This window comes from Cyprinodon tularosa, unplaced genomic scaffold, assembly GCF_016077235.1.
Source record: "Cyprinodon tularosa strain WSP-4 unplaced genomic scaffold, ASM1607723v1 ctg78, whole genome shotgun sequence".
Lineage (NCBI taxonomy): Eukaryota > Metazoa > Chordata > Actinopteri > Cyprinodontiformes > Cyprinodontidae > Cyprinodon > Cyprinodon tularosa.
Genome location: NW_024039540.1, coordinates 976,957 through 1,000,833, shown reverse-complemented (window position 1 = coordinate 1,000,833; position 23,877 = coordinate 976,957). Strand labels below are relative to the sequence as shown.

The 23,877-nt window shown below is 38.3% G+C and overlaps 1 protein-coding gene across 1 annotated transcript in view; it reads right to left on the bottom strand.

Moving 5' to 3' along the window:
• The window catches only part of tshz3b (teashirt zinc finger homeobox 3b), a 56,695-nt gene that overhangs the window by 7,910 nt on the left and 24,908 nt on the right, over positions 1-23,877 (bottom strand). The gene's annotated exons all lie outside the window — the stretch shown is intronic.

Here is a 23,877-nt window from a genome sequence, read left to right as displayed (position 1 = left end):
GCAATGTAGATGGTGACATGCACACATGGCTGCAAACCCGAACAGAACAAAGGATAACCTCACAGAGGAGCTAGCATCTCTATGGGGTTTATAAACTTTCTGCAGTTTAAACTAAAGTGTTGCACATTGATTAAATTTAAATAACTGCCCATATTTTTTCTATAACAAATAATCAAAGCTATTTTGGGTTGTGAGAACCTGAAAAGCTAAGAGTTAATCCAGGTCTCGGTTTTATGTTGTGAAATGTGAGAAAAGCAACATAGCTATTAAAAACAAGCTGCCAAATGTTAAAACAATGTACTTCCTGTACAATGACAACAACACGTTTCATATTAAAGTTTAGTGGTTAGAGAGTAAAGCTTTTGCTTCTTGGCATTTAAAACTAAAACCTTTACTCTACAAAAAAACCATAAAGATGTCGGTAAAATCTGCAGATGAATTTCCTCCAAAGAGTCAAAAAGCTCTAAATGATAAGCATGAATCTCAGGTAAAAACTTTAAGTATTGTTTTCACCACTACTTTTACATAAACTGGGGGAAAAAAATCAAATTAAAGAAAAGAAAAGTCTTGAACTAGAGATTTTAAGGAATATTGTTGCCTTCCAAGTTTTTAGGTCGGCCAAATAATAACAGGTACAACTGATCCCCTTTTGGTTTATGAGTGTTTTAAAAATAAAAACTGATCTTTATTTAATGTTAGATAATTACATGTTTATTACATATAAGTTAATTTCATCCACTCCATTTTTCAAACTTAACTTTAAAATTCATACACACAACAATGCGGAAACTCTTTTTTCAACAAGTCTGTTACCTGATCTTTTCTACAATGTTTACATCCTTATTTTCTCAGTTATTAATGTTCGCTTTATTACATTTTTTAGTATTTGAAAATATTCAGAATAATAATGATACCATAATAAGTATTTTTCTCATCATTTCCATGAACTCTAACATCCATAAAATTCAGATTTTTCTATATTTTTTGAAAGTCAACCATTCTTACTGACTCTCTTTTATTTATGAACTCCATTCCACAAATTACTTTTTTTTAATGAGACACAGGTTTGATCCACGCTTTTGGTTTTAAATCTTTTTTTTATTATTATTATTATCACTATGATGATATATATATATGATAATATATATTATTATCATCATACCTGTTCGCTTCAGATTAGTTTGATTTTCTTTAACCTTTCTTAGATGCTCAGTGGCAATATTTTTCTTATTACCTTTATAAAGAAAAAACAAAAAAACTGGAACATTTCATGATTATTAAATCATAAAATTTGAATCTCTTACAATTAAGAAAAAGTGACCGTTAGGTTAACTGTTGATGACTATAAACAAACACCACTGACAGACGGATGGATGCAATTAATAATTGTTTGATGCTTTTAAATGTTGATTACTGTCTTCTTTTTTCATAAAATCAATCTTTTCATGACAGATATTCTTATTTCCTCCTCCTTGCTCATATAGGAACCTACATCCATACATAGAAATTTTCTCTCCCTTTATTCTATAATGATGTTCCCTAAAGTAGAGACATCATGGATGTGAACATTTCACCCATTTGTTTGTCTTTTTTCTTTCTTTTTTAATATCTCCACTCCAGCTGTGGCTGGAGTTCATGGACTCGTTGCACGGTGTTTCCTCTCCATGTAACCTGCTAGCTGGCATCTCATAGTGAGCTCCTCAGGGCTGTGTGTGAGGGTGTGCATATGTGCGTACTGTAGGAGCAGCAAAACAGAGAGGAGTCTTTGTCATTGTCTCTGTTGCCATCGGCGATGATACAACAGTGCCGTGAGATAAACAGATGCACAGAGGTCCCGGAGCCCCTTACATGTCTCTCACACACACACCGGCTCTACGATAAGTGCAGCACGGGAACAACTTTCTGCCCGCGGGGCGAGAAGCGTTTGTGTTTCTTTGTGGAACATGTGATCTGTTCCAGCGCTGTCTCACAGTGAGAGCCCTTAAACATGCTGCAGGGTCACATGACACCCTTCCTCTGCATGCGTTTATGCTCATTCATTTTAGGGCAGTAATGGACTGGAGCGATGATCCATTTTAGCTGCATTTTTTGACACTAGTGAAGACAATACACAGATTACTGTTTCCACGCGTCGCCCTGTTTCTCTCTCCTCTCTCTCTTTCCCCGTCTGTCTCAGAGACACATCAGCCGCCTGCACATACGTGCAGCCGAGGAGACCCGCATGTACACGCCATCTGTTCTGCATCAGCCAAAACGACAGCTGTGTAAGAGAATAACGCTACGAACAGCTGAAGCCAAACCTCAATGTGGAATCACCTTTAAAGCACAAGGAACACCTCAAACAAGCTAGATTTGTGTGAAAAGAGCAAAATATGGATTTGTTTGTCTGTGCAGCCATCTGTGTCCCTGCAAGTGTGTGATAGTTAAAAAAAGACAATGAGGAAGTGAAAAGTTTGCCAAAATAATCACCTGCTGAGTTCAATAATCTCCTGCAGCAGTGGACTGATTCATCCTGAAGCACTGAGAGCATTTTCAGACTCAGACGGGATATTTTAGACCGGTTATAAACGCAGAGGGTTCAAAGTAGAGGTGAAAATGGTCTGATCCACATGGGCACATCTAGTCAGTCTATTTCAATTAGTGATTTAATTTAAACATCTCTTGACAAAGATGTTTTACCCATTTATGGGCGCCTGCCTTTAGTTTGAATAAATACAGTTAATCTGAAGTCTTCCAGCTATTCTATTTGTCCTGTTAGGAATATTTCCTCTTTCTATATCTTCCTTTTATGACCTCACACTGATCAAGTTACCCTTTGGGATGTAAATATAAACATAATGAGTATCATAACGCTTGTAGAGAGGAGTTTATGACAGCCTCTAAAAAACCTGCAGTAATGCTGACATCATTAAAGCCAACAGATCTGTTATCAGAAAATCAGGAACTTTTCATTAAGTCCATATTTCTGTGTTAAAATGTGTTGATATTGGTGTTTAATGTACTTTCATGAGCTGCAACCTGGAAACCATCATAGTTATGAGGAAGAAAAGGATTGAAAACCTCAGTCTGTGTTTAGTTAATTAGTTTAATGTTTCACATAATGAATGGATTTACTGAACCAAACAAACCTTTTAATAATAATTATCTATGTCATATAATATTATATTTACTTTGAGGCATGCGGCACAGAGGGTAGCACTGCTGCCTTGCAGCAGGAAGGTTCCAGGTTCGCTTCCCGGCCCGGGGTCTTGCTCCATGGAGTTTGCATGTTCTCCCTGAGCATGCGTGGGTTCTCTCCGGGTACTCCGGCTTCCTCCCACAGTCCAAAATCATGATTGTTAGGTTAATTGGCTTCTCTAAATTCTCCTTAGGTTTGAGTGTGTGTGTGAATGGTTGTTTGTCTCTGTGTGTCTCTGTGTTGCCCTGCGATGGACTGGCGACCTGTCCAGGGTGGACCCCGCCTCTCGCCCGTAGAGTTGGAGATAGACACCAGCATCCCTGCTGGGATAAAGCATGAGGGAAAATGGATGGATGTTTTTTGCAGAACAAGCAGGTTGGTTTCTAAACGCAAAGCAGGGGTGAGTGTCTGCCTAAAAGTGGAGCTAAACGCCATGAAGCCGACATGTGGAGAACATGAAGACAGTTTACTCTGCGTCACCAAAGCAGAGAGAAAACTGTTGTGCACCTGGAAGGAAGCTACTCACCGGTCAGTGAGTCCTATTCAATTCAGTTTATTTCTATAGCGCCAATTCACAACACATTTCATCTCAAGGCACTTTACAGTTCACCAGATCATCCAGTCAGATTGATTCAAAGTTTTCTATTTAAGGAAAACAAGTTGATTGCATCGACTCATTGAATTGAAGGCAATCCCTCACGCTAAGCATGCTTGTAGCGACAGTGGAGAGGAATTTGACTGTATGATCTGGTTGAACTGTAAAGTGCCTTGAGATGACATGTGTTGTGAATTTGGCGCTATATAAATAAACTGAATTGAATTGAATTGAAACCTCCTGCAGAACCAGGCTCAGTGTGAGCGGCCATCTGCTGAGGCCGACTTGGGGTCCTAATATACTGGAAGAAGTATAAGGACAAGCAAAGTTCGGCATTCAAGGCTGCAGTAACTTCAGCCAAATAAACCCACATCATTCCTACTATAAACTGAGAGAAGGAGAGAAGGTGGATACTTGGGGGGAGGACAAAAAAAGTTTCGAAAGTGGTCAAAAGTGGGACCTCAGAGGGCGGCTGGCTTCGGCCCAGACACCATGAGCCAGAACCCTGCGACGACCACAAGAAGCACCGGAACAGCGGGAGGGAAGGCCGAACGGCAGGTAAGCAGGTCAGTTTTTAATTAGTGTGAGGAGAGACGGAGCCAATTCCTGACCTGGCGTCAGCAGGACAAGAGATCTCATAGGATCATGGCAGAAGAAAGAAACAGAAATAAAGACGGAGCGGCTCCTTGAAGCTGAAAAAGTTTCATCAAAGTCCACATCTCTGACAGAGCTGCTAAAGCAGCAATACTGAAACACTGGGAGTCACAGTGGAATCAGAAAACACTTCTGAAGATGATGAAGCTGAGCAACATCTTGGTGTTCCTGTCTGCCCATAAAGGGAGGAAATCTTTCTGCAGATGTTATGATGTTAGGAAACAGTTTATCACGCTTATATAATCACTTAACAGCCCTTTCAGACGCACAGGCACGTCAGTGCTGTGTGTTTACACTTCAGCTCGGATCTCTGGAGGAAAGGGGGGGTGCAGGTGAACAAGCATCACTCCCTTTTCTTCTTCTTGAGACGAAGTGGCAGCGGCTGTGAGACGCCTCCTCACAGGCTGCTCCTCTAATCTCCACCCTCCCTCTACCATCACCAGTGCAACCCACGTTAATAAAGTTAATTGAATCTGAGATCAATAATGCTTAATTACAGTGATTTGACATGCGCAGACATATTAGCCGGGGGATTTAACAGGTGTGAGAGGCGCTGCATCGACCCTGACGGCTGACGGATGGAATCGCTTCTTTAAACACGACTTTCTAAAGTTGTAGCAGAGCTTCAGGATCAGTGCAGGTCGGCGGATTCACTTCTGCTCCACTGCTGAGACGTTCTGCTGCAACAGAGCAGCAGCTGGAGGTCAGATAATCTGCTTTAATGGCCGACAGGAAAATGGTTCTATCTCTTTTTAAACCAATAAAAATATATATAAGGCATCGTTTGTCTTTTGATGCATAAGATGATGTTAAAAACAGAAAAAGTTAAAAGAATAAAACTAAGGCTGCAACTATTTATTATTTTTGCAATCCATTAGTCAACCGATTATTTGTTTGACTAATTAGAAGGAAACGTTTATTAAATAATCCTTTTTAATAAACAGACATTTGGAATAAGGAAAAAAAAAATAGCAAATTTTAAATAAACATATATATATATATATATATATATATATATATATATACCATTTTCAATTCACTTTAAAACTTGCAACAAACTCTATATTTAGCACAAATGCTTTCATATTAAGATATTTTCACTTACCAATTAAATTATTAATAAATAAAAATAAACCGATTAATAAGTTGTTAAAAAAAATAAAAATCAGTAGATTAATCAATCGTTAAACTGCAGGCCTATTAGAGATAATCAAAGTTCTCAGATGTAATCTCTAAGAACGTTACCTGCTATGATTCTTTAGGTTTTTCTCTAGTTTACTGGGTTTTTTTTGTGGTAAACAGACAAAAACAACAGAACTGATGCAGCGGGACTTAGAGCGGCAGCCGTCAGCATCTCAGCTCGGTTTGCTCCCAAACACAGATGTAGCTCGGCGCCATGTTAGCCCGGCTAATCATCTCCTGGTGCCAGTCAGCTGGGGGCTCCTGACAACATGTTCACCTCGCTGTCCCTGCAGCGCTGCACAGGAGAGCTGCTGCCTTCCTGACGCTTGTGTTCATACACAACACTTCTTATTTTTGGTACGGATGCTGTTTTGTTAGGTGCCACATGTAGAGTCAGAAACATGCAGCAATACATCAAAGGAAATCAGCCTGCAGGCCACCGATCTAACAAGGGCTTTCTAGCAGTTTGAACACCACCCCCCCCACCCAGAGGGAACGAGTACCAACAGAAATCTGGATTGAATTAATCTGTTTTCAGGTCATTTTAAGATTATATACATCTGCATTTCGCTTAATTACGCTTCAGTTTCTTGTCTCAGATAACAGAGCAATCACGCACAGATTTATGGATATTTGACATTAGGTCAAATTAAATGAGGTCAAATTCACTTTGTCGTATTTTAATGTGCAGCAGAGGATGCTATTTGTCTTTCTGTTGTCTGTCATGTATAACAGACATGTATAACGTTTCCAAAAACAACAGATGGATGCAGGTTAGAATCTACCTTAGTCAGTTAAATAACCTGCTGCTGTCATTCTGCACATCTCTGATGTTGCTGCTATTTTCTAATATCCATTACTGTAAAAATGTCCATAGCTGCATATTGGTTATTTATTATGCAGGTGCAAAGTTTTATATTGTTAAAACACTTAACAGCACGGTATTTTATTTTTTATTTGTTTACTATTTACTATTATATTACTCTTATACATTTTTCTAAGTCCCACTTTTGTGTGACCATTTTTTTCTATAATCTTTTTGCTGCTGTAAACATCAGAATCTCCCCATGTGGGACAATAAAGGGATTTTCTATTCTATTCTGTTCTATTCTAATCTATTCTGTTATGTTCTATTCTGCTCTGTTCTAATCTATTATATTCTAGCTTTAACTGCTATTTGCAAAACATGCTACATTATACATTCTAATCAATTCTGTTCTTGTCTGTTCTATTCTGTTCTGTTCTATTCTACTCTATTCTATTCTATTCTATTCTATTCTATTCTATTCTAATCAACTCTATTCTATTCTGTTCTATTCTAATCTATTCTGTTATATTCTATTCTATTCTATTCTATTCTAGCTTTAACTGCTACATGGAGCTATTTGCAAAACATGCTACATTATACATTCTAATCAATTTTGTTCTTGTCTGTTCTATTCTATTCTATTCTGTTCTATTCTATTCTATTTTGTTCTATTCTGTTCTGTTCTAATCTATTCTATTCTATTCTAATCTATTCTATCCTAGCTTTAACCGCTACGTGGAGCTATTTGCAAAACACGCTACATTATACATTCTAATCAATTCTGTTCTTGTCTGTTCTATTCTGTTCTGTTCTATTCTACTCTATTCTATTCTAATCAACTCTATTCTATTCTATTCTATTCTAATCAATTCTAGCTTTAATTGCTACATGGAGCTATTTGCAAAACATGCTACATTATACATTCTAATCAATTTTGTTCTTGTCTGTTCTATTCTGTTCTATTCTGCTCTGTTCTAATCTATTCTATTCTATTCTAGCTGTAACTGCTACTTGTAGCTATTTGCTAAACATGCTACATCAGTATAGTTTACTGCTGGTATTACGTTGTTCTGCGTTTCCCTGCAGATGTGTTCGATATTATGAATGAAACATTTATGACATCACGTCATAACTTCACGCTCCAGAACTTCAACTCAAAATTTGGTAAAAACATTATCAGGTTAAAAAAATACTTATCTAGTTTAAACTGCTATGATCTTAATGATGTGATTCATCAATGATTTACATTTATTCTGTTTCATGTAAAACACATAAAAAACAAAGAATCCTTTGTATGATTTATTATTTTTTCTTTAGACAAACAAAAGAAGTGTCTAGAAAGATGTTTCTAGATCTGCTAACATAAACAGGTGACGGAGTATCAAACAGCTGCATTAACTCTGGACACATACATGTAAGCTGCTCAAAGTGAAACCAGGAAACCTACAAAGATTCAAGCGGATCTGCAAAGAAAAAGACAAACATCTGGTGTTTCTCAGACGCCTGAAACATCCTCCTCACTGAGACCAAACAGCTGATCGGACGTGTTGGAGAGTTTTATCAGATTAAATCAGGCTCTAGAAGGATTGCTGCCTTGGAACGTTGGGCACCATGTTGGTTATTTAGCAGACGATCAAAGGCGTGCCATGGCATGCAACGTCTTTTTGAAGGACAGAGCCGGGAAAAACGGGGCACATTTAGCACGTCCTCACCTGTAAATAATAATAATGATAATTGAACTTGATCTCTGGAGAAATGTACCTGTGCATTTAACGCGGCGAGCAGTGGGCTGCCATCGTTGGGCGCCCGGGGAGCAGTGTGGGGTTAAGTGTCTTGCTCACCCAGAGCGGCAATCTGTGGGAATGGGGTTTGAATTCAGAACCTCAGGATTCCAAGCACAATGCCCAAACCCCTAGGCCACCACTCCCCATAATTGCCGACCCCCAGTCTTCCATTTTTTTTTCTCTTTCCATGCACAACCTTCTGTTTGTGTCCATTTTTTTCTTGCTGTTTGCACCTGTTTTCTCCTCTATTTAGGGTCTCAGTCAGTAGTCAGTCTTTTCTGCTAGAAGGAGTTCATTAAATTATTCAAACTCACCATGTGGCTCTGAGCGTCAGACTGCGCTTTGGTCCAGAGCAGTTTTTCAACCACTAATAAAGTTTAGGTTTAAGTATAAAGTTTGAGTCTACTCTCTGGATTCTGCTGTGTTACTATAATTGGTACTACTGTAATAATGATGAGAAAAATTCTTTATTACTTCTTTGCAGCCTTTTCTACGTAACTAAAAAACAGCCCCATTTAAAACAGGCTTCTTCAGAACACTATCCACAGAAAGAAGAACACTTTTATCAGTGTGTCCTTATTTAATGATAGTCTTTGAATAAGTCAATGCTCTATTTGATTAAAAATAAATAAATCTGGTAATAAAGCCATTTTTAAAACATCTTAATCACTATATAGATTTGCTACAACTTTACAGCCAGAATCCCCTCAAAGAAAGCTAATAAATAGTTAATAGTTATCTTAATAATAAATTGGTGTTAATTATATATATAAATGTCATCCTGTGTTTTTAGTTTGGAAAGAGGAAGATGGGAGTATGCAGAGTTAGCCTAGCAAGCAGGAGGAGCATTTCTCTTTCTCTTCCCTTATTTTCTTGATCTTTATTATGGTTCTACGGTCGGGTTCTTTGACCTGAGATGTGATTTGCTAAAACAAAAAACGCAGAATACCCGAACAAACAACTCAACATGTGATGCAATATACACATTTATAACAACAACAACACTGCAAAACCTGAAATATAAATCAATATTTTCATGAAATTAGTGTATTTTTTCTTCTGTCTCATTGAATCCCAGTCAGCCTCAGCAGGTGGCCACTCACACTGAGCCTGGTTCTGCTGGAGGTTTCTTCCTGTTAAAAGGGAGTTCTTCCTCTCCACTGTCGCTACAAGCATGCTTAGTGTGAGGGATTGCTGAAGAGTCAATGAGTCGATGCAATCAACTGGTTTTCCTTAGATAGAAAACTTTGAATCAATGTGACTGGATGATCTGGTTGAACTGTAAAATGCCTTGAGATGACGTGTAATGTGAATTGGTGCTATATAAATAAACTGAATTGAATTATTTGAGCAGGTAACTAATAAAATTAGCTGATGAAATAAGATGATTTACAGTCAAAATAAGAAAAAAACAACTCCATTATCTAATTTTAAGTGCAGAATATCTTACAGGCTTAGAAAATCATTCCATTAGCAGACAATCATATTAACCTCCTGAAATTACGGAAAAATGCACCAGTTTTAAGAAATTTGTAGTTATTTTTCATTTTTGCAGTAAACACATAAGCTTCATGTGGAAATTCCTCTTGCACCCTTTCACACACACAACACATGTGTGCATACTTCTGCAGGGACACACACTTTTTGCAAAGCAGTCTGGTTAGTTGCTGGGTATCTATTACCTGCCAGTCTGCTCTGATCTCTTTGGACAGCTCTGATCAAGAGATGTCATCCAACCCACCCGACCGGGCTCACTGGGGAAGTTAGGAGTGTTTGCGTACGTGTGTGTGTGTGTCTCAGAGTAAATCGCACAGTGGTCTGGGTGTAAATAAAATGACAGGATCACTTTAAGGTCCTGTCAGGTAGGCAGTGGGCGATTATGATAACGCCCGGTCTGTTTCAACGCAAACGGACACCCTTAAATTTACCGGCCGGAGGATAATATACATGATATAGCTCTTTTTCCCCATGTTTTCCCTGCTGCCTGGCTCTGCGCTTCATCTTTCATTGCTTTATTTTGCTCCACATCTCCTTGTGAAACTCGATGTGAAGCTTTTTATTCTTCTTGCTCTGAGAGCTAACAGAGTGCTACAAGCCTCAGGTAGAAACTAATTAAAAGAAATCCAAACAGCCAATCCTGATGCAAGCTGTCCATCTCTACCAACATGCACACAAACACAATTATACTAAACTAAAAGCTTGTTTATTTAAAAAAAAAAAACAGCAAACGTGACCTTATTTAAAGCTGCATTTGTAAAACAGGAAGGAGCAGCGAGGGCCGGGCTATAAAAAAAAGGTGTAAAACGTGAGAGCTTTTGGAGCCAAAGAAAAACGGCTCCCAATAAAGCAGGAAAACAGGGCTGCTCCGAGGCAATTTAGACTGCAAAACACAAACCATTAAGTTTGTGCATTATCTTTTAATTTAATCTTGAATGATTTATAATCCATCACGCAAGGCTTCAACCATATCCAATTATTCTCTGCTGCTTGATTGACAACAAAGGTGATTTATTAATCTAATAAAAACTGATGTGCTCTCCACTTGCTCTGAAAATAACCAGCCGGATGGAGAGCTTTAAAACACACTCCTGCACACACACATACACACACACCTACACACGGCCTTTCTGAGAGCCATGAAATCAATACTTTGTGTATTTGTTTTGAAGTGTATCATTTTGTGCGCAGGGTTAAAGTATGTGTTTAAACCCTTTGAGAAAATCACTTAAGCATCTCTTTGCTTAAAAGAGAAATCGGTCTCCGTGTGGCCCCGGCGCTCCGCTGCTGTGCTGCAGAGAGGAGGTCACATGGTCGGCGTAGAGTGACGAGTGATGGGTTTTTCCAATGCAAGGCCAACTGATTATATTAGGCTTTAATTCCTCCATCTAAGGGTTTATATGTCATCTTAGTCGCGGCTGTATCGGCTAATGTAGCCTTCAATCTCTGGATGCTAATGGGAAAACAGAGAACAGCATACCCATGGTCAATAGACATTTATCCCTTTAGTTTTGAATGAAAAATACACTTTAACCTTCCCCAACAGGCCTGGATCCCTTTTGTCATCTACAAAAAAACTATTTAATTACTTACTTTTATGGGAGCAATATCGTAGCAAAATTATTTGCATGTGTGTGTGGAGAGTTGTGTGTCTGTATCTCGATATGTGTGTGTGCAGCGGGATTTGAAAATGTGTAAATAAATCTGTGTGAGGAGATTTGTGTGGCTGTACAACAATCTGCAAATGTGTAAATTTACTTGTGTGTGTGTTCAGGTTCGCAAATGTGTAAAAAACTCCACAAATCTATATTCAGATCTACAAATCTGTACAGGGCAGAACATCCAGATATTACACATACGAATCCTCCACACACATTTGCAAATCGACACGGCAGAAGTGTAGCAAAAATCACGTGTGTAAAGTGAGCCAACCGAGAAACCGCTTGACTTCTAACCAATGATTTGTCTGTATTTCTGGGAAGCAAAAATATTTCAGACATAATTGACTCTGTGTGTGCTTACAGATTGATCAACATATTTGCAGATATTAGTTCACATTTGCAGATCTTAGTGCACATTTGCAAATCTTTGTGCACATTTTTAGATCTTAGTGCACATTTACAAATCTTTGTAGATCTTAGTGCACATTTGCAGATCTTAGTGAACATTTGCAGATCTTAGTGCACATTTGCAGATCTTAGTTCACATTTGCAGATCTTAGTGCACATGTAGATCTTAGTGCACATTTGTAGATCTTAGTGGACATTTGCAGATCTTAGTGCACATTTGCAAACCTTAGTGCACATTTGTAGATCTTAGTGCACATTTGCAGATCTTAGTGCACATTTACAAATCTTTGTAGATCTTAGTGCACATTTGCAAATCTTAGTGCACATTTGCAGATCTTAGTGCACATTTGCAAATCTTAGTGCACATTTGCAGATCTTAGTGCACATTTGCAGATCTTAGTACACATTTGTAGATCTTAGTGGACATTTGCAGATCTTAGTGCACATTTGCAAATCTTAGTGAACATTTGTAGATCTTAGTGCACATTTACAGATCTTTGTAGATCTTAGTGCACATTTGCAGATCTTAGTGCACATTTGCAGATCTTAGTGCACATTTGCAGATCTTAGTTCACATTTGCAGATCTTAGTGAACATGTAGATCTTAGTACACATTTGTAGATCTTAGTGAACATTTGCAGATCTTAGTGCACATTTGCAAATCTTGGTGCACATTTGTAGATCTTAGTGCACATTTGCAGATCTTAGTGCACATTTACAAATCTTTGTAGATCTTAGTGCACATTTGCAGATCTTAGTGCACATTTGCAGATCTTAGTGCACATTTGCAAATCTTAGTTCACATTTGCAGATCTTAGTGCACATTTGCAGATCTTAGTACACATTTGTAGATCTTAGTGGACATTTGCAGATCTTAGTGCACATTTGCAGATCTTTGTGAACATTTGTAGATCTTAGTGCACATTTGCAGATCTTAGTGCACATTTGCAGATCTTAGTGCACATTTGCAGATCTTAGTGCACATTTGCAGATCTTAGTGTACATTTGCGAATCTTAGTGAACATTTGCAGATCTTAGTGCACATTTGCAGATCTTAGTGGACATTTGCAGATCTTAGTGCACATTTGCAAATCTTGGTGCACATTTGCAGATCTTAGTTCACATTTGCAGATCTTAGTGCACATTTGCAAATCTTTGTGCACATTTGCAGATCTTAGTGCACATTTACAGATCTTTGTAGATCTTAGTGCACATTTGCAAATCTTAGTGTACATTTGCAGATCTTAGTGCACATTTGCAGATCTTAGTGAACATTTGCAGATCTTAGTGCACATTTAGATCTTAGTACACATTTGTAGATATTAGTGAACATTTGCAGATCTTAGTGCACATTTGCAAATCTTGGTGAACATTTGCAGATATTAGTGCACATTTGCAGATTTTAGTGCACATTTACAAATCTTTGTAGATCTTAGTGCACATTTGCAGATTTTAGTGAACATTTCAAATCTTTGTAGATCTTAGTGCACATTTGCAAATCTTAGTGCACATTTGCAGATCTTAGTGCACATTTGCAAATCTTAGTTCACATTTGCAGATCTTAGTGCATTTGCAGATCTTAGTGCACATTTGCAGATCTTAGTGAACATTTGCAGATCTTAGTGCACATTTGCAGATCTTTGTGAACATTTCAAATCTTACTGTACATTTGCAGATCTTAGTGCACATTTGCAGATCTTAGTGAACATTTGCATATCTTAGTGAACATTTGCAGATCTTAGTGAACATTTGCAGATCTTAGTGAACATTTGCAGATCTTAGTGCACATTTGCAGATCTTAGTGCACATTTGTAGATCTTAGTACACATAACAGATCTTAGTGCACATTTGCAAATCTTAGTGCACATTTGCAGATCTTAGTGCACATTTGCACATCTTAGTGCACATTTGCAGATCTTAGTGCACATTTGCAGATCTTAGTGCACATTTGCAGATCTTAGTGCACATTTGCAGATCTTAGTGCACATTTGCAGATCTTAGTACACATAACAGATCTTAGTGCACATTTGCAAATCTTATGCTACGTTCAGACCGGACGCTGCAAAAGCAGCAAAATCGCGTCTGCTGCTTCATTTTTGCTGCTTGTACCAGTGAGTTCTGACGCGCGGCTGAAGCAGCTTTGCTGCTCTGGCTGCGCGGTGCAAAAGTGGCTCTGACGTGCGTTGGGCGGAGCTTCACTATCCTTTCTCTGCCTTGCAGCTATATTTGCTGTGATCAGTGGGAATAAAGTAGTTTTAATATGTTTTTAAGTGAGAAAATACACCTGAAAACTTCATCAGTGCAGTCAGTTCATCCAGATTACAATCCTGTCTCCCAATGTTATTTCTGTCGGAGCCGCTCAGACCCCCACATACCAGCGGTGCGCCGGCAGAAGGAATCCCTTCATCAGCAGCCTCTGGCCGGGTCGCCTCCTCGCGGTTTACCGCGGCGGCTGATAGGTGTTTTTCATCTAAATAATCCGATCTGCAGGCACCAGAATAATAAAAGCAAACATATTCTGCCGGCAGATGTATATATTTTAAGTTAATTATGCATTAATAAACTGTTTAAGAGGAGTAATCAGAGCGGTCTGAGTCATCTGCGCTGTGTCTCTCTCCCAGCCAGTTCCCAGATCAGCTTCTCTGATTGGTTGACGCGGCGCGTCGAGCAGCAAAAATTTAATTTTTCCATCAGGAGCAGCAGCGCGTTTGCGGCGCGTCACGCGCGTCAGATGCTTAAACGCGCCCGACGCGCTGCTTCAGCTCCTCAGACGCGCTGCGCCTGCTGCTCAAAACGCGCCGCGGGACCTTTTGCTGCGCCTTGACGCGCGTCAACCATTGACATTGCATGTAAACTCGCTGCTTCTGTCGCGCCAGCTGCCCCCGGTGTGAACGCAGCATTAGTGCACATTTGCACATCTTAGTGCACATTTGGAGATCTTAGTGCACATTTGCAGAACCTGAATACAGGTTTGTGGATTTTTTTACACATTTGATTGCAGTACAGACACACAAATCTCCTCACACATTTCCAGATTTATTTACACATTTTTAACTCCCGCTGCCCACTCACAAATCAGGATACAGACACAGAACTCTCCACACACGTGCAAATAATTTCATTACAATATTGTTCCCATACCTTGGTGTTTTTTGAAGCGTATGGCAATCTGACCTTAAACAGTTGTTTTGTACAGGACTAAAATGACACACGCTTGTTGGGGTAGATAAAAGTCTATTTTTTGTACAAAACTAAAGGGATAAATGCAAATATGATGTCTTGAGCATGCATATTGACTATGGGTATGCTGATCTGACGGGGTATGCTCATCTGATAGAACACTGGTATCCCGCAGTGGTGGTGACCGCGTGGAGATGAGCACCAGGATTGGGCTCTGAGGGTTAACGGTCCACAGTTCACATGCATATATGGATGTAAAAGAATGTCATTAAGAATTATTAGCATGTTTACAGCACCGAGCCGTGTATGAGGCTCATTTAATGAGGCTTACACTTACAGGCGCATAGTTTTTATTTATTATTTTATTCTGGCTTTGATGTCTACCCCCCACCTGCAAGACTTACACAAACACACCAAAGAATCTGTTTCATTTAGCTTTCTGTTTAAACGAACCAAAGTGCTGCCATTGTCACCTATATGCAGCAGCGTTTCTGGACGCCCTTGTTTTTAACAGGAAACACGCTGAAAAGCTGAAGGTGGTTGAAACAGAGTTGGATCTTAGATGGAACGTCCAAATGACATGTCATGAGAGAGGAAGGAATAAAGAGCTATAATTTGAATGCTCCTTAATAAAAATAAAACAGCAAACTAAAAAAAAAATCTTTTGAAATTCTTTAATTGATTCTCCTCCTCGCCTAAAGAAATAACCTTGTTACAGTTGGGATCTAAGCACCTGGAAAAGAAAAGATTAATGATCTAAAAGTTTTGAAATATTAATACACTAATTTAATAAGAAGAAGCAAAAATGAAAAAAAAAAAAACAATTTAACAGCAAAGAAAAATCTGACTCTTGATGTAACATTTTTATAATAATTTTATGTCAGCTTTCAACTGTTTTGTTTTGTATTAATTATGTTTTTATCTTTATTTGCTTTTATTCTGCTTTTATTTTTCTTCTGCTGGAGGTTTCTCCCTGTTAAAAGGGAGTTTTTCCTCTCCACTGTCGCTACAAGCATCCTTGGTGTGAGGGATTGCTGAAGAATCAATGAGTCGATGCAATCAGCTGGTTTTCCTTAGATAGAAAACTTTGAATCAATCTGACTGGATGATCTGGTGAACTGGAAAGTGCCTTGAGATGGTATGTTCTGAATTGGTGCTATAGAAATAAACTGAATTGAAAAAAGGAATTCTATTTTATTATCTAAGTCATGTAAAGCACTTTGAATTGCCCATGTAATGAATATTCTTACACAAATAAACTTGCTGACTTCTTTGAAACTGCTGTCAATTGTTATTAACAATATGAATAATTTGGGGGGGGGGGGGATCTCTTTTATTTGATGTTAATCTCTTTTAAAGCTACAGTCATGTTTGGTTTCATGCCTTTTAATATTCTAGAACATTTTACCCAGATTTTGGAAGAGCTCCTCCTAATCGGTTAGTTTTGATCGGATGAAAAGGCTCTTAATTCAGGGCGTCATCCCCTTGGGGGAGACTTTTTGTCTTACTAGTTGGCATCTTCAGTAACAACTGGCAGAAACTGTGCTGTAAATGACGGTTGGGGATTAAAGCATTTAATTAATCTTAATTGATATCGGCGTTTGCCTAAGTGCAGACTAACCCTAGATATTAGTTTATCTCTTGAGATAAACTAATATCCGATATCAATATCAGTATTGGTGCCAGTATTGAGGATAATTCAGTTTTTACTATTTTCACTTTCACTCAAAATCAGTAATAACCCGATCCAGGCGGACGCTTCTTTTCAGTCTATTTCTATGATAAATGTAAATCTCTTAATGAGAGGAATGGTTACAACTTTATTGGCCTTCGATTTAAAAATACAATCAGATTGAACTTTGACAGTTTCATATTTTTTCCTCTTAACATGAGTTTTTGGTGAACTCATGTTGCCTTTAGGATGAACATGTCTGCACTCATTCATTCATATCTCTTGGGGTGAGGATTTTATGAGATGCTTTAAAAAATCCCCAGTAATTATGAGAACATTAAAGCAAACAAAGCTCTGGTATCAGTAAAGCATCAGAATTATGTAAATTTGAGTATGGAAAATGGATCAGAAGTGTAAAAAACATCTTGTTTGATTTTCCACTTTTTATTCAGTGATGTCACAGAACTGCGTCATTTCCACCCGCCTTCTCATCTCGGTAAATCCGGGCATACACTGTACGATATTTTCAATCCTTGTACACAGCTACAGCTCACACAGTATGATAAAAACTGCAGGGTTTAAAAGTTCCCACCTTAAAATGTCTGTTCTCACACTGTAACTCAGCACAATCCAACAAACTCTCTCACGACTGCAAGCATGGTATGTGTGAGGGATTGCCTTCTAGTCAATGAGTCGATGCAACCAACTGGTTTTTCTTAGTAAGAAAACTTTGAACCAATTTGACTGGATGATCTGGTGAACTGTAAAGTGCGTTGAGATGACATGTGTTGTGAATTGTTGCTCTAGAAATAAACTGAATTGCCTGAAAAGGGCAAAAAGTCGTACTCGCCCGACTTTAATGAATAATCAGTTTTTTTCCATGAGTGAGCGGTAAGGCTGCTCTATGTGTCTCCAATGGACCTGTCCAGGTATTTTCATGACTCCATGATTCAATTCAATCCAGTTTATTTATATAAAGCCATTTCAGAACACGTCATCTCAAGGAACTTTACAGTTCACCAGATCATTCAGTTAAATTGATGCACAGTTTTCTATCTAAGGAAAACCAATTGATTGCATCGACTCATTGACTCTAAGGCAATCCCTCACACTAAGCATGCTTGTAGCGACAGTGGAGGGGAAAAACTCCCTTTTAACAGGAAGAAACCTCCAGGAGAACCAGGCTCAGTGTGAGCGGCCATCTGCTGAGGCCGACTGGGGTTCAAGGAAACAGAAGCAGATATAGAAAAGAAAAGGAATGAAGCATTGCTGAACAACCATAAACATTTAATCCAAACCATTTCAGCATCTTTTGAAAAATCTCTGATGGATCTGCTGCGATTCAAAGCATTGACAGCATATGGCGAGCTTGTCGCTAAAATCTCCCCTTTCCATCCTGCAATATTTTGAATAGTCTCAGAGCAATAGGGTAAACCTTCAGTCTGTCGATGACTAGAAAATAAAATTCAAAGCTCAACGTCTCACTATGATTTATGTTACAAAGTGCAATTAAAATGAAACCTAATATCCGTAGGTCTTGAATGACCAGCTTTTAGTGTATTTTCACCTTGTTGGTGTAACGGTAACATCGGGTATGACAGCAGACGTGTTACATGATAGATTTCTGCTCCTTGAGAGGCATCAGAACCTTTCATCTCAGCCACGGGGCGCCATGAGTGTTTCAGTATGTGTGTATGATGGGTGTTCAGTTTCAAAGTGCTGACTCTGGATGTCTCGGTCCGACTTGGAGGGGTTACAGTAATGACTTATGTCAGGAAGGACGGGGATATTTTCAATCATCTAATTAGGCCAAATGGCCATGGTAAGGTTGGAAAAAAAAAGTTTGCATAATCCCAATATTTTACCAGTGAAGTGTGGGAAAGGGTGTGTTTCTCAAAACGGATGCAGAACCTAAAATTAACCCCATAAAACCATCCTCATCCTCAGATTTATTCCCGGATGGATTCTCCATGAGAAAAATCTCCACGTTTCTTTCAAACATCAAGCCGGCCGTTATCTGTTGTCCTGGAGACAGACGGCTGGGTGTTAGCAGTCATGTGACGGTTTTCCACATGTGCACGAACACACCAGAACACCCGACCCCCAAATGTAAAACAGACATGTCTGGCATGCCTTGACACAGGCCACAATTGATTAGAGCGATTTACAACATACAATACCGCCCCCCTGACACACAGGTTTCTGTTTTGCTATACGCAGTGAGGACCGTGTGTTCACCCCATTCGACTGCCTGATGTTCAGTCATTTCTGAACCTTTTCTATGCTCTAACAAAAAGCCTAAAGCTTTAAAAAAAAAAGTGTGATCATATTTAGAATTACAAATTCTGAAAGCACTTTAAATATAATATTATTACAAACTGTTAAATAAATGATAAGTGTTTTTTTATTAAGAGTAAGATTTATTTAAATGTGCTTTACTGAAGACATCCATGTTTGTCAAAGAACACTGATTGGTCGTTTATCAAGGGGGCGGGATTGTCAGTGTATTTTCATTATGAGTTCGTATGAAATCTTATGAAAAGTTATGCACCTTAATTTCGTACGTTTTGGACGTTTTTTTCGTCGTATGCGCATCTTACGCACCATTCACGAATATAGAATATAAATTACAATTAGCCCTAACCCTGACCCTAACCCTAAGATATAAAACAGCAAGCAACGTAGTTAGAGACATGAATAAGTGATTATTGAACTGTTTTCCCAGTTTTACGTCCGTCCGTGGATCGGCTTTTATTTTTCTGTCTGCCAGCGCATGCGCACTGATGTGGTTTTTTGAGGAAGAACGTCCAAAACGTACGAAATAGTGTGCATAACTTTTCGTACGATTTCATACGAACCTATAATGAGATTATTCGCGGAAGATTCGCAAGCAAGTTTGATTGTGGCTGGTTTTGTCGGAAGCATCGTTGCTAACCAGTTAGCAACTTAGTGCTAGTAGGTTCCCAATTGGAAATTCCATTGGGACCAAGTAGCAGTAAATTGGTGACTTAGAAACGACACTGTCAAGGAACGCTATGGACAGAGGAAACATGCAAGAGGAGGAGAGCCTAGTGTCGGAGGTCAATATAAAAGAAAATTATTCTTATTTCTTATTTCAACCGTTGCGTAAATTAGCTGTGACATATGAATCAAGATGCTATTTTTAAAATTTGATTGAGAGATGACCGTTGTTATATGATTGGCCAATTTTAAGACAGGATTTTTTTTTTTTATAGAAATTTTCTACATTTTGGAACAATATGGTTTGATAAAGAGTACATTTATATACATGCTTAAGCCAGAATGATTTGACATTTAAATATGACTTCCCTACAACTTTAAAGGCTTGACAATTAGTGGTGACTTGTAAAACAAAGACCACAGAGGAGCCAATGCACATCTGAAATTGGAAGAATGTAATTTACAAGCAGCCAGGGGGGGCCGTATGGGGGGCCAAAGTTTGGACAATTGTAAGGGCCCTTGACTGAGGGGGGCCTCAGGAATGATTTGTTCTGCTATATTTTCAAATATAAAAAGAAAATCCAGCAGTAAAATAAATAATCTTTATATTGTCCCTCATTTTTCAGCACTAAACAGTGAAACAAATCATAAATATATATTGACACCCCCCTTCCTGTTAAATTGCAATATCATATGTCTTTAATGGGGCCCCAAATTCCTGGCGGCCCCCTGCATGCAGCGTAGCGTGAATAAATAAATGAACACCCGTATGATGCTGCTAGTGTAAATAACGTTCCAGACACACCTAACGTAACGCACTCGTAGGATGAATGCACGCTCCGTCTGCTGTATTTTTTCATAAATTTTACCATCACCTACCTGAGCCTGACCCTAATCTAAACAGTTCATTTCCTAGGCCTAAACATAACTGTTAGCAAAGCGTGAAGAGCTGCAAGGTTTGGAAAAAACGGTCCTCACTTTGATGGGACGGGACCTCACTCCAATATGAAGACAGAGCAGCACGCACACACCGAGGTAAAACATGTTTTAAGAGAATAAACCAATAAGAAACAATGACATAATATATTTCAAAGTAACCACACATTAAGCTGAGGATTTATTTTTTTAATTTATAACAAACTTAACAGCATTGAAGAGGTAAAGATTTGACATACTGTAGCGACTACTAAAAGTATTTTCAATTTTATGCTTTGTGCACTACCAGACAAAACTATCTCAGAGAAAATGCTCATTAATTCTAATACACTAATATTTACATCCACGATGAAGCTACTAAGCCTTAAAGCGTTCAGATGCTCCATCATTTCAAGAAAATGAGAACCTAATATTTCATTTATGTTTGCCATTCCAGAATGACGCAGCTTGGCATTTTCCAAGCTGTGAGATTATCCATCCATCAGTCCTTACAGCTAAAACTTCTTGAGTGTCATTTAAAAGATTGTCTCATCGGTTATTTTAACTTACCATTAGAAATCACAACCAATCATAGTTTATTCCTCCTGCTGCTAAAACACTTTAAAGTACCTGTTATATCTAATCATGTTTATTTTATTGCAATGGCCAAAGCAAAACCTTTACATAAACTACTGCCAATATATTGCTAGATATACACAGACAGTACAACATGCTGGTATTTTCAGGTTATTTACCTGAGTCATCTGATTGGGTGGCGAAGACGCGTGCCTTTTATAGTTTTGGCTCTGACAACCGATGATTTAAGATGTATTTTTGTAATCCATCAATAATTCACTGTAAGAAAAAATCTGGTTCTGTGACTCTAATAAAAAAACCCTACCTGTAGGTAGAGGTTTAGTTATTTCCATTAATTTTTTCACATAATTGTCAAAATAGTATGATCAAGAACTGACAGAAAAATGAAAATAAGATGTTATACAAACCAATTTTTATGATCGTAAGCTTTCTATCTTCATATGAATCACACTTAACTAAGGATAGAATTGAATTTGGTTTAAGCACAATCAGAGTTCCTTTAATTCAAGAATTATAACCTATTAGTTTAAAGGGGTCTATGATTTAAGGAACTTTAGAGGATGTCAACAGTACTCATTCTTTCCTAAACTAAAACTACAAATACTTCTGTTGGAAAAAAGACTTGGATAAACGTTTAAGTACCAGCTTTACTTAACAGTAAAAGTTAGAAAGTACAAGTTCTATATTGTACCTAAGTAAAAAATATGAAATCAAGCTTTTTTATTAAAGAAAAAAAATATACTCAACAAAAAACAAAACAAAAACAACAAAAAACGGCTTAATACACAGAATATGGGATATTTCTACTTTTCTTTCTGTGTTGGCAATTTTGCTCTATATTAGAAATATTAGTTAGAATAATAGAGATTTAGCTGAACAGCTCCTTTTGAATATTTATGTATTTGCGTAAATATTGCATATTCTAAAAACGAAAAAAAAAGCAATACACCTAAAAAGCCTTTCGAACGTTACTGTGACTGATCTGAGCACGTTCGATGATGACGTCACACAACATATGGAGAGAAGGTAAAACGTATTCATTGACTCGAATGCCATCCCTCACACTAACCATGCTTGAGGCGACAGTGGAGAGGAAAAACTCCCTTTTAACAGGAAGAAACCTCCAGCAGAACCAGGCTCAGTGTGAGCGGCCATCTGCTGAGGGTTCAAGGAGACAGAAGCAGAGATACAAAAGGCAATTGTGAAAGGCCGCCCTGCCCCGAATGCACCCCTTCATTTCAGATTGTGACTAGCATCTTTTAATCAACATGCCTTCCCTTACTACAGTGTGTAACAGGAAGAAGCGGGATCCGGGTCGCCACCGCTTGACAAGGTGGGAAAATTGTCCCAGAGCCATCAGCTGCTAAACAGACCTGCCTCTTGTAGTTTGATGTCTGTACCTTTAAGAATTATGAACAGTGGTTGTTTAATTTCCAGTATTTTACTAAAGCCAGTTTGACTTGGAGCAAGTTAAATGTGTTGAAGCCTCTGTTAAGCCAGCTGACTGGCAGTGAGCATCGCCAGTATGTTTTTCTAAAAAAAACAAAAAACAGCTCGATTTTAGTAGTTTTGAAAGTGTGATTTTTTTTTTTATCAGTATTCCTTCATGACAGTAATCAGGCTATGCCTAATATAGACATGTGCAGGGATGACAGGAAGGCAATATAAAACTAGAAGAGACATTTAACACACATTATTGATTTGTCTTTTTTTCAAATGACTGATAGTAGCTGCTAAATGCTCAGAAAAATGATGGATTCCTCAGAAACATCAACTTGTTTTGGTTTCCAAAGCTGGTTCTTGGTAGAGTGGGATGATATTTCATGTCGGGTTTCACCTCTCTGGTGACAGACATTTCAGAGAAAACAAGCAAAAGAGGAAACATTACGGTAAACTGCTCTGTTTTCAGACATTCAGACGTAAGTGGAAGGTAATTCAATATAGATTTCACAGGGATTGTTGCAGCTCTGTGCAGGGAGGACATCTTAACATTTGAGTTTATATTGGTCAATGAATCAATAGCTACATGTTGACCAATCAGCTTTGCATTGACTGGGTTATAAGTGGTAATGAAAGGCTCTGACACATACACACCAGTGCATGCTGAGTCTCTGTGTCTGCTCTGATGTCTTTAGAGCAATCCCCATGTTTTCCTTTGTAAAAGCAAAAAGATAAAGAAATCTCTCCATTCTGTCTCAGTGCACTGCATTACAGCTACAACATAGAAACGTGCATGTGTGCTTCCCCTCTGTGTTTGTCAGAGTGTGTGTGTTGGGTAGTGGGAACCGTTCAGTGAGACTGAATATAACCTGGGGCAAAGCTAGAGGCTGAATCATTCCTGGAAGAGTGACAGAAAATGTAGAAAGCAAAATGTTAAATGCTTTCTGATACTCTGTCTGCTGCATCCATGTCAATGCCTCCTCCTCTCCGCAGTTTGTTTCTACTGTTTCTAAAGTTAAAGTTGTCTGCTTAAAATATCTGTCAGGTATATTTGGAGGCCTCTTTTCTGCTTGCATGTGTTTTTTTTTTTATCTCAATCTGTATCTTTACTGAAAGATCTTGGAGTGATGGTTCATATAAAGTAATTCTGCTTTCATTGTTTCAGTTTGAATTAACTAATATTACATTTTTATCTAAGACTATTTATACCCATTGCAAGAGTTTCTTCCAAGACCAAATGAGATTTCAAACATGATGCATTACAAACCTAAAATTACCCTCACACAAATGATCATCTGCCTTCATTTTCTGAGGCGTATAATGATGTTTATGCTGCTATAGGCTT